The 12,668-nt window shown below is 32.8% G+C and overlaps 1 protein-coding gene across 1 annotated transcript in view; it reads left to right on the top strand.

The window, feature by feature from the left end:
* The window catches only part of EYS (eyes shut homolog), a 1,986,267-nt gene that overhangs the window by 610,612 nt on the left and 1,362,987 nt on the right, over positions 1-12,668 (top strand).

Here is a 12,668-nt window from a genome sequence, read left to right as displayed (position 1 = left end):
ATACCCCTATTATACTGAGAGATAAAAAAACAAATTAATTTATGAGTTGTTATTGTGCTAAACCACTAAGGCTAAGGTACTTTGTTCTTTACAGCAACCAGCATTGTTAAGAATTTTTTTTTTTTTTAGTTTACATTGTTAATAAGGATAATTTATTTTTATTTTTATTTTTATTTTTATTTATTATTATTATACTTTAGGTATATCTCCCAGTGCTATCCCTCCCCCCCTCCCCCCACCCCACAACAGTCCCCAAAGTGTGATGTTCCCCTTCCTGTGTCCATGTGTTCTCATTGTTCACTTCCCACCTATGAGTGAGAATATGTGGTGTTTGGTTTTTTGTTCTTGCGACAGTTTACTGAGAATGATGATTTCCAATTTCATCCATGTCCCTACAAAGGACATGAACTCATCATTTTTTATGGCTGCATAGTATTCCATGGTGTATATGTGCCACATTTTCTTAATCCAGTCTATCATTGTTGGATATTTGGGTTGGTTCCAAGTCTTTGCTATTGTGAATAATGCCACAATAAACATACGTGGCGATTCCTCAGGGATCTAGAACTAGAAATACCATTTGACCCAGCCATCCCATTACTGGGTATATACCCAAATGACTGTAAATCACGCTGCTATAAAGACACAGCATTGTTAAGAATTAACCTTTCAATGCTAATAGGAAAGACTTTCCTTGAATACCTCACTAGAATTGATTTTTTTATTGTTATAAATAAATACAATTTTTGAAAAAAGTGTATATATAATCCATTTATGAATTCAGTTTCTATGCAAAAAGCACAAATAATTTCTATTTGTAAAACTTAGTAACTCTTTGTTTTCTGATTAAATTTGCTCTGAGCCTGTTAGTGATTTCACAGTCTTTTTCCCAAAGAAAGAAAAATAATACACATAAACAATGTAACTCCAGAATGACACATTAAAATCACAAGATTAAGTTGGTAAATTTTTGGTTGATTCACTAATTTGATAAATGTACTTGTTTGGAATTCAATAGATACAGATTAGCAAAATATGTCCTGTGGGAGAATATCCAGGCCTTTACCTGTTTTGTGCCTCTCACAAACACGACTATACCCATTCGTTTATGTATGGTGGATGGCTGCTTCAGCCGCAAGTACAGAGTATATGTTCTCTTTGCTTGCAAATCCTAAATTATTTACTATCTGGTCCTCTATAGAAAACATTTGCTGACCCCTGGTGTAGAAAATGATCATTTTCTGTTGATATAGTCCAAGTTTTATCTATTAGATGTTTATTTGCACGAACACATATTTTGATAAAATGATGTCTATCTTTTTTATATAAGAAGTAGATGACTCTTACCGCATTGTACTAGGTTAGATTCATAACTGTTTCGAGTAAAATTTGTAGCATAATAATAATACATAACTTCATGAGTTTATGCATTTATGAATTTGTTTGAAAATGTAAAGAATATATACAGTGACTGTTTAGCAAATACATGAAATTGTAAGATATGGCACCTTGAGTGTTTTTCTGAGAATTTGAGTGTTTTTCTGAGAATTCACCTTAGTTCAAACATTTTGCCATTTATAGAAGTTACGTTTTATTACCAGTTATAACTTTTTAAAGCACATACTGGAAAAAGGTATTTGTCCGAAAAGGGGATTGTGATTATATAGTCCATTTATGGGAACAATATAAAAAATTAGAAAAATCTTGGTGTAATTACTTCTGCAGAGCTGAATAATGCAGTGTTTTTATGCATGTTAGTTTCTAGTACTAAAATTACAGATCCTCCAAAAATAGCATAGCTTTCATACAAAATGTTATTAATGCTATATATTTTTTTGATATCTTCATTTTTTAAAAAACAATGAACATTTTTTAAAAAACATTTTTCTTCATTTTTTAAAAAACAAATAAATATGCAAAATAAATCCCTTAATACAATTCTTTTTCCATGAAGTGTTCATCCACTGGCGTAAGTGGTTAGCTTTGATTTAATCTGGCTCCCTTTCAAATTCTAGTCTTAGAAACTGAACTTAGCAAATAAATTTCAAATATGTATTTCTTTTTGAAGGAAAGGGTGTTATCATTTTGTTTTCTGTTTACTGTGGACTTAATTTTTCTTCAGCAATGAACAAAAAATTTAATATGTAAAAATGAGTTTTCACTTTCCCTGATATAATTATTATAATATACCTGAACAAAACCTCATGCTTTTCATGTAGCAAACAGGATACAGACTGCATACATATTATCCATGTTTGAATACCACAATTTTCTATTTTAATTAAAACAAAAAGATACGAGGAAGTCATTCCTAATAAGCACTGTTGTCATTAACGTGTCTATTGTCATGGCCAATGATGGCTTTCTGAGGCACTCTTTATTAAAAGCCCTCTATGCCCAGCACTTCCAAAAATTGATTGTGTATAAATTTGTCTTGATATACAAAATGTATTAAGTAGGGGATTTTATGTTTTGAGTGTAAAGTAAATGAGATTAAATACTGCCTCAAAGTATAAATTTTCTTTCTACATGAGAAAAGTAATTATTAAGCACATACATAAATGCACACACACATACAAACACACACCTGGGATTAAGCACACTTACTCATCTTTCCCCCAGAACTAAATGGGGTTGGGTATGTGAAAAATGCTATTTTTTCACATAGTTATAACTGTTTCCTTAAAATATATTATAATCAGTGCTAACCAATAAGGCAGCCCTTACCCAATCAGCAGTTTTAAATTCTAAAACTAATGTCCATGAAATATAATGGAAGTAAAGAGAAGATAACTGCCTACCATGTAAATGTTGTTCCTGACAAAATTGAGGCAGTGTCTTACTTATCAATGAAGTATTTAAAGAAGCAAAGTATATTTCAGGAATAGGGCTGCTTTCTTAGTGGGTAGAAAAGACCACAATACTCAAATTGCCTATTAATATTAATATTGCCTATTAATATATCAGTGATACTGTAATCTATATGAAGTTAATGCTAGTACCTACAGAAAGGTATGATTCAACTCTCTGATTCTATGACTTTATCTTTTTTTAGATTCCACACATAAGTGGGATCATGCAGTATATGTCTCTTTGTGCCTGGCTTAACATGATGTCCTACAGGTTCATCCAAGAGGAGGTATTGGTAAAAGGATACAAAATTTCAGTTAGGAGAAATAAATTCAAAATGCCCTGTACAACATGATGACTATAGTTTAAAACAATGTATTATATACTTAAAAATTACTTACAGATTAGATTTTGTGTTCTCACCACCTCAAAATGTGTGTGAGGTAATACATGTGTTAGTTAACCATTCCATAATGTATACAGGTATCAAAACATCGTATTGAATGCTACATATATACATTTTTAATTTGTCAATTTAAAAATAAAGTATGATGCACAATTCAAATTTTTAAATGTGAATTTACTGGCATCAAACTAAATTGTTGATGACTTTATAATTCATAAAATGAAACCTGCATGTATTGAATTTCATTAAATGAAGGAGTTCTGGGGGAAAATAATGTTGCATATATCACTGTTAAAACAATTGTCCTTGTATTTCTGTCATATATTGGTGCTGAGAAATAAGTTGTTACTCTTTTGCTCTAAAATATAAAAGTTTTCAGTAGCTAATGCAAAAAAGATAAGGCTTTGTCATAAATTATTGCTTGATTCTCAAGAAGTAAGTACTTAATAAGAATGTCATTCTGATAAAGCTACATATAGACAAGTAAAATGAAAATAATGTTTGAGCAAATGTCTTATCTTTAAAGCTCTAGCAAGAGCTTTAAAGACACATGTCTCTAAATGTGTAGTAATTAATATAAAAGCTGAAATGGTAATTAGGCATTAAACATGTTTACGAAAGAAAGTAAACAAAGAAGAACAAAACTCAGCAAAATAAAAATGCTTAAGTGTGTTGAAAGCCAGAGTAATAATGCTGTTTTCTGGATAGGGACACTCTGTTATGGGAACTTTTAATTAGAAAGCAGATTTAAGTATATATTTTTAAGTGCTTGTGAAGTGAAAAAGACTGGAGTGCAGATAATGGAGAAATTAGTTTTTCAGCCTTCACAGGCCATATTCAGTCATTCTTGTGTCAAGCTACAATGGGGAACTACAGATGCTGTAATTAAATGCTCCAGTCTACTCAATCTACAGCTATACTAGAGATTCTTGGAGTATAAAATATTTTGGCTGGGCTACCCAAACAACCATCTCTAATGTTCTGGAAATGTATTAAAGTCAAGTCCAGATCAATTTAGAATACTAACCGAAAGTCAATTCAATTTCTTTAATGCAAATGACAATATGAGTATTATTTTGGAGGAGTGGTCAAATAAATTGAATGAACTGTAAAATACTGAGTTCATAATAAGTTAGTAATCCAATAGAAAAAAATGATTCGTTAAATAATTGAAGTTAATTTTGTCTTTCATTTGTTCTGTCTAGCAATTAAACAGTAAATATGGAGCAAATATTGGTTTTTATTAGCAGTATTGTGTTCTTCTTCCTGGTGATTAAATCATTACCTTTAGTTCATTGTAAGTGCTAACATGCTAAGGTTATTTTGGCAGCAAGCATATAGGGAACCTGAGTGAAAGATGTGAATATTTCTATCTACCATTTAAAACAAATTTTTTTTGCTTCTTTTATTCCTTTCTCTTATTTTAGATTCAAAGCTCTTTAATATCTTGGCCAAACATGTATTTAATTCTACTATTTTAATTTTATTTCATGTTAATGGACCAGACCTATTTATTCCTTCTTCCTTTATAACCTATTGAGTGCTCCATTTGGGTGGGTAATTATATTTGACTATATTTTCTGTAAAGTGAGCATATCAAGTGAAAAAATACTGTAATTGACCATAAATATAAACATATTATATGGTTTTATCAACAAGTTAATGTGTGACCCATCCCAGCTGAGTTACCTATTATGTGCCACAATAGGATGACAGGTCTGGTAAACTTAGAGAAATGTTAACTATACCTTACGTTTTATACTAATCATTTTTATTTGCATTGCCAAAAGGAGAAAATGTACTCCTGACACTCTAACAAGGAGACAAAATTATAATTAAGTTAAAAATCACAGAGAAGGATTGTTTGCATTGAATTCATAATGGTCTGAAAGCTTTGAAAAATTGGAAAGTAATAACAACGCTATTGTTTTCTAAATGTGTACCTTTCTTCATTTCCAGCACAATACTCACCCTTAAACTGTGATATTATTCAGCATTCTGTCCTCAACTTTTAAACTTTTTCACTATATATGCTTTTCAGGTTGTTCAAATCTATTCAAATGTGTCAACTACCTATTTCCCAGCATGTGAAAAATGGTCTTTTCCCTTTAAATTGAAAGAAGTATATGTTGATAAGTTCTAAACTGCCATGCATATCCTCGTATTATACATGTTCCTGGAATAAATTTAAAATAAAATAGGGAGCAAAGGCAACAGAAACTGTAGGAATTCAAAGACCTCAAAGACATTCAGTTTAGCTAAAATTACTCTGAGAGCATGAAGCTGGAGTTTTAAACAGAATTCAAACCAGAACTGTCACCCAAGAAATATTAGGGGCAATGGGAAGTTATTAATCTGGGGAAAAATTAAACAAAAATTTGGGGAGATTATTCTAAGTTATAAAGTAAAATTTGATTTTTTTCTTCTTTTGAATTAATTTTCTTTTGTGTATTTGTGATTTACAACATGATTTATGGGATACATATAGATAGTAAAGTGGTTACTATAGCGAAGCAGATTAACACATCTATCATCTCACATGGTTACTTTTCTTTTTGTGACAAGGCACCTAAAATCTACTTATGGCACACTGGAAAGAGAAAAAATTAACTGCTTGCAGTAATCAAGCTGTGGTCTGTTGCAGAGGTATGGAAACAGGGCTGAGTTAGGTAATTGGATAATTTCAGGAGATATTTAGGTTACAGACAAAATAGGTTAGAATGTTGTGGTGTTCAGATGTGTAAAGTAAGAAAACAAGAAAATGATGTTCAGTTTCCTAGGTCAGATAAATGGATTATTGCTTTAGGGCAACAGGAGTGGAAGAAGCACATTTAATGAAGAGGGAGATCAGGTGAGCTTCAAGCATACTGAATCTGTCAGATTGTAAATTATTAAAATCAAGGTTTCCTTTAAATAATCCTAGTATGTGCATCTGAAGCATAGGAGAAAGTTCTGGAAGGACTATAGTTTTATAAAGCATCAGTCAAAAAGAAGTATATATGGAATGGTCAAGTTTTTTCATAGGATTGGTTACTAAGAAATACTAAAATATAAAGGCTGGATCGGGAAAGGAACAAACAATGAGAAACCAAAGGTGAACACAAAAGATGGGAGAGTTCCAATTAGGAAGAAATAGTAAGAAAGTCCTAAATAGGATTGGACAGTCCATTGTGATTTGGTGTGAAAATGGTCCAGAAAACTATTACTAAAGTGGCCTTGGTAACCTTCACAGAAAGAGTTTCAGTGGAGTTTAGTCATTAATGATGATATATGTGGGACTGTACAGATGAAATTAAAAAGTGGCAATAGTAAAACTAGATTCCTTCTTGAAAATATTTGGTAGAAAAGTGGTAAGGAGAAACGAGGCTAAATAGGGGCAACATGAGACAAAAGCAAGATTTGTTTATCAAAATGTTATGGGGCTTAAGAGACTATGGCTATCTTCCATTAACCCTTTCAGATCTACTCAATGTCCAAGAAGCTACACTACATGACTTGTATTTTTCATGCTTTCTTTTGAGTTTGGCAAATGGGAGCCCCAATATGAAATAAGAGGAAAGGAAGAGACAGATGCAAATACGTTTATTACCTCATTTCCCTCTGTGTTTTGCCTCAAGCTGGCTGTGCCCCTCCACTGATCAGGTTATCTTCCCTAAGGCAGTGGTCTCCACACAGCTCCTCTGCCTTAGGTTCTAACACCAGCTACCTCCGCTCAGCTCCTGGGTGGCAGAAAAGACCTCATTCTATTTCTGGTGGTTTCCACATGCTCTGCCGCACGTTGTAAGTAGTCCCTTATTAAATTCCCCACATATTTCTGAGTTCAATTGCATCATCTCTTGCCTGCTAGGATCCAATCACACTTAGTAATCCTAATGCATGCATAGGAAGATGTTAGACCAGAAGTAGAAACTACATCTTCAGGAGGTAGAGAAGATAATTAACAGAGAGGGCAGTGGAATGTGGTATGATGGTAATCTACAAATCTGGTGATAACATTAAATGTCATCTTAAATAGAAATGGTCATAGATTTAAATGTGAAACATATAATCATAAATCTTTTAGAACAAAACATAAGAGAAAATATTTGGGACTTAGAGCTATTCAAAGAATTCTTAGATTTGAAACAAAAAACAGGATCCAGAAATGGAAAAATTAATAAATTGGACTTCGTCAAGATCAACAGGGATGAATCTGTCGTTCTTTGGTAATAAAGTAACCAAATACAAAGTATGGATGGAGATATAGGTAAGACTAGAGGTTTTACTGGTAGAAATTTGAGGGACTTATTTGATGAAATCCATGTTCTCTGGAATTTGGAGGTATGGTTATATTTTGTGAGTGACTAGAAAAATAACAATTTATAATTGAAGGAAAGTATATTAGTCTATTCTCAAAATGCAATAAAGAATTACCTGAGACTGGGTAGTTTATTAAAAAAAAGAGGTTTAATTGACTCATAGTTCTGCAGGCTGTACAGGAGGGCTGGCTGCAGAGGCCTCAGAAAACTTAGAATCGCTGCAGAGGCCTCAGAAAACTTAGAATCACAGCAGAAGGTGAAGGGGAAGCAAGCACAACTTCACATTGCATGGCAAGAGGATAGAGAGAGTGAGGTGGGAGCGAAGGTGCCACACACTTTTAAATGACCAGATCTCCCATGAACTCAAAACGAGAGCTCACTTATCACAAAGGGGATGACGCAAGCCATTTATGGGGCATCTGCCCCCATAATACAAACACCTTCCACCAGGTTCCTCCCCAACTTTGAGAATTCAACATGAGTTTTGGGTGGGAACACATAGCCAAACCATATCAGAGAGTAAAAAACATTTCACATTTAAATGAATATACATTTTCCTGTATGCTGGTGATAGTGTCTATTTTACTTGAAAATGATTTTCCTAACCACATTTTTCTTTAGGAGTTGCTACTTTGACTAGAGTTAATATCTACCCTAAACCACATCAAAAATTATTCTTGGAATCTTGAATGAAGAATTTGGGCAAATGTTGCTCAGACTTTATTTGACATTGACCATACGAAACATAAATTTACAATTACTGGCAAAAGGAAGTCCTGAAGTTGGAAGAAAAAAAGTTCATAGAAGGATAGAATCATAACAATAATAAGGAAAGCTATAAAAAGACAAACAGATATGGCAAAGTTATAGTACCTAATGTACCTGAGCTGAATGCACTTCTACTCCCATGATTTGCTACTTGAGCTAATAAATTTATCACTGTACCAGTGTTGATTCTACTGAGGTTCTGTCTCTTCCCTGAAAGAGTCTTCCATTATAAAAATTTAGGCACTATTGAAGTCCAGTTCACACATTTCTTGACATCAGTCTTCAAACTTGTGTGATTTTTCTCTATCGGTGCTCTGTAGCCTAAGAGGAGTTGTATAGAATTAAAAAGTTAGAGTAGTCCAGAATTTAGGAAATAAAGAGAAAATAATAGGTTCTTTGTGTCAATGAATAACCAGGGGAATGTAATCCCACCTCTTGAGTCTGAAGTTTTATTGATATAGAAAAAAACTTGCTTAAGAGGGACAAAAGGAATATGATGCAATAATAATGAAACAGGTTTTAATGAAGCAATAAGGTAAAAGTATATTCAATAAATAATATAAGAAAGGTTGTTAATAAGAAAAGGGTGAGTTTGTTTGCAGTGCTATAACAAATCTACCAACTACATCCCTAGCTGTTTAACCCTAATTGTTAAATTCTAAACACATCTACATCTACCAGCTACATCCCTAGCCATTCTACAGCTGTTCTTGAGCCAAACCCTCTAGGTCAATTAAACCTCTTAGCAAATATTTCAGAATCCATATCTTAAATTCCATAGACCAAGTGGCTTATAAACAACAAACATATTTGTCATGGTTCTGGAGGCTGCAAAGTCGAGCATCAAGGCACAAACAGTTTTGGTGTCTGGTACCAGCTCACTTCCTCATATGTGGTTATCTTCTCACTGTAACCTCACATGGCAGAAGGGATGAAGGATCTCTTCTATAAGGACTGTAGTCTCTTTTATAAGGACTTGAATTTCTTATAAACCTCAGAAATTATTCATGAGGTTTTCCCTTTCAGAATATCATCATGCCACCAAAGACTCCATCTCCAAAACCTTCACATTGGAAATCAGATTTCAACATAAAAATTTGGGGCTGTGGAGTGTCACAAGCATTCAGACTATAGCAGGATACAATGGCAAGGTTTTGGAAAACTATCACAGTGGGAGGTTGATTCAAGTGAGAAGCTCAGAGTTAAATGGAAATAAATGATTTAGAAAACATTGCACTATGAAAATTGTATTTTGTCAAAGATCAGAGTGTTCAGAAATCTAAGATATTGTGGACTTAGAAGAGCACACACACATAAAGGCAAACAGTAATCCTGGAGGCTTCTGGCAATGGTGGAATAGCCTATAGACAAACCATTCTTCAGATGACAATTGTGAACGCTAAACAGATCATGAAAACAACTGTTTTAAGGCACTAAAGAGTTACCGGAAGCAGGCAGAAATTAAAGAGGAGTCAAGCTTTGAAAGAAAGAAGCTTTGCTGGGTAAAATGTGTATTTCTATTGCTTTTCACCTGAGGGCTACCTTCAGTCTGATATGTATGGGCCGTGAAAACAATAGGAGAAAGCTGCAATTTCAAGTGTATGAAGAGTCACAGGACAATTTGAGGCTCCCAGAGTGGCAGAAAAGTGAAGGGGCTGGGGAATTCAAGAAAGGACACCACATAAGGAAGAGTACCAAAATACAAATTGCACAAATCCTTTGTTAATGCCTGAATGACACACACGTAGGGAATCTCAATTTTCCCCAGTGAAAGCAACCACTGAAAGTATGAGGAGCTGAGTGGTTGTGGCTGCTTCCAAACACATTGAGGTGGGATATGGCATTTGAGATCAGATGTGATAACATCATTCTATAATAAATAACATCATTGCTTAAAGGAAGAAAACAGAATCCAGGGACAATGCAACATATCAGCACGATGTCAAGAATATAATTATTACTACAGAGACTTCATCCTCAGCATATTTTCACTATAGTAAAATTACTAGAAGAAAATATAGGGGAAAATCTCCACAAAATTGGATTGGGCAAGGATATTTTGTATATGACTCCAAAAGCACAGGCAACAAAGGCAAAATTAGACAAATGGGATGAAATCAAGGTAAAAAGCTTCTGCATGGCAAAGCAAACAACAAAATGAGGACAATCCACAAAAAGGAAAACATTATTTTCAAACCATACATATGATGAGGAATTAATATCCAAAATATATAAGGAACAAAAACAACTCTATAACAAAAAATACACAACCTGGTTGAAAAATAGGCAAAGGATCTGAACAGATGTTTCTCAAAAGCAGACATAAAAATGGCAAACAGATACATTTAAAAATGCTCAGCATCACTAAGCATGAGGGAAATACAAATATAAAAACCACAATGTAATATCACTTTACTCCTCTTAGCATGGCTTTTATTATTATCAAAAGGTGAAAAATGGTAAGTTTTGTTGAGGATGCGGGAAAAAGGGAACTTACACATTGTGGGAATGTAAACTAGTAGAACCATCATGAAAAATGGTATGGAGATTCCTCAAAAAACTAAAAAATATAGCATATAATCAAATAATTCCATTTCTGGGTATGTATGCAAAAGATATGAAATCTGTATGTTGAAGGGATATTTGCATGCCCACATCATTGCAGCATTATTCACAATAGTCAGGAGATGGAATCAACCTAAGTGTCTGTCAACGGAAGAATGGATAAATAAAATGTCATGTATATATATGCATAAATGAAATATTATTGAAAAAGAACTTTTGTGACAACATTGATTAACCTATAGGGAGAACATTATGTTAAATAAAATAATCCAGACACTGAAAGAAAAGTACCAAATAATCTCACTCACATATGAAATCTAAAAACGTTAAACTCATAGTATCAGAGAGCAAAATAATGCTTACCAGAGACTGGAGGGGGGGCGCAGGAGGGAATTAGGAATTGTTGATTAAAGGGTACCAAGCTTCAAAAAGAGGCATAAGATTTGAAATCTATTACATAGCAGTGTAACTACAGTGAATAATAAAGTACTTTAGATTGCCATTAACATAATCCATTTAGAGTTCATTTGTACTATTACACACTGATATAAAAATATTACACCAGTATAGTCCCATTTACTTCATTTGTTGTACTATTGTCATATTTATTACACTTAGTTATGTTATTTATAAGTGTCACAATTCACCATTATAAAATTTGCTTTAAACACTTACTACATGTGTATATTTCAAAATAAGAGTAACTTTCAAATTTCTCTCCATAAAAAATAAGTAACAGATATATTAATTAGCTCAATTTAATCATTGAACTTTGTATACATATATCAAAACATCACATTGTACCCCATGATGTATACAGTTATGATTTAACAAAAAATCACAGTAATTTTAAAATATAGAATAAAATCAAAAGATACCTAGATTTTCAGGCCATCCCGGTCCTGTAGAATCAGAAACTGAATTTTCACAAGACCCTCAGGAAATTTAATACACATTCAAGTTTACATAGACATAACTTAGGCCAGTGCTTCTCAACAGAAATAAATTAAAATGTTGGCCAAATGTGTAGTTTTAAAGTATCTCATAAACATATATATAATAATTTTAATAAAATACATATTAAGCTAAATAAAATCTTAAAGAATTTCTTCAGCATAAAGGGAAATAGCACCAAGTGGAAACTTGTAGAATGACATGAAGTATTTGAAAATGAACAATATGTAGGCACATACACTAGAATATACAAAATTTTTATTTTTTAAAACACATGCAACTGTTTAAGACAAATGTTATAATGCTGAATGGTGGATTTATAAATAATAAGCATAACAAATATGACAATAGTATAGCAAATGGGGTAAATTGAACCATACTGGTGTAAAATTCTTATATGTGTAGTAGTGCAAATTTAAATGGATTATGCAAATGGCATTCCAAAGAGCAACAAGTAAAAAACAGTTTAAAAAGGGATGGCTGTACCAATGAAATAATAAAAATATTTAACCAAAATAAAACAGAAATGAAAGCAAGAAAATTACAACAAAAAACAATAGGCCAAATTACAAAAAGCAAATGGTAAACATCAATGATCAAAATAATTTCATAAAATGTCAATGAGCTAGACAAAAATCCAGCCGAGGTATAGATTATTCATCTGGATAAAAAAATCAAGGCCCAGCTTTATTCAACCTACAAGAAATGCAGGTAAATATAAAGACATAGATAAGTTGCAAGAAAGACAGATATACTATTCAAAAAAGGCATAAAAATGTGATGATCTATATACATATTAGAACAAATAGATCCCAGGCCGGAAGTAA

The sequence above is a fragment of the Pongo abelii genome, chromosome 5 (genome assembly GCF_028885655.2).
Source record: "Pongo abelii isolate AG06213 chromosome 5, NHGRI_mPonAbe1-v2.0_pri, whole genome shotgun sequence".
NCBI lineage: Eukaryota > Metazoa > Chordata > Mammalia > Primates > Hominidae > Pongo > Pongo abelii.
Note: the sequence above shows the minus strand (reverse complement) of the source record. Positions and strands in the feature narration are given on the sequence as shown.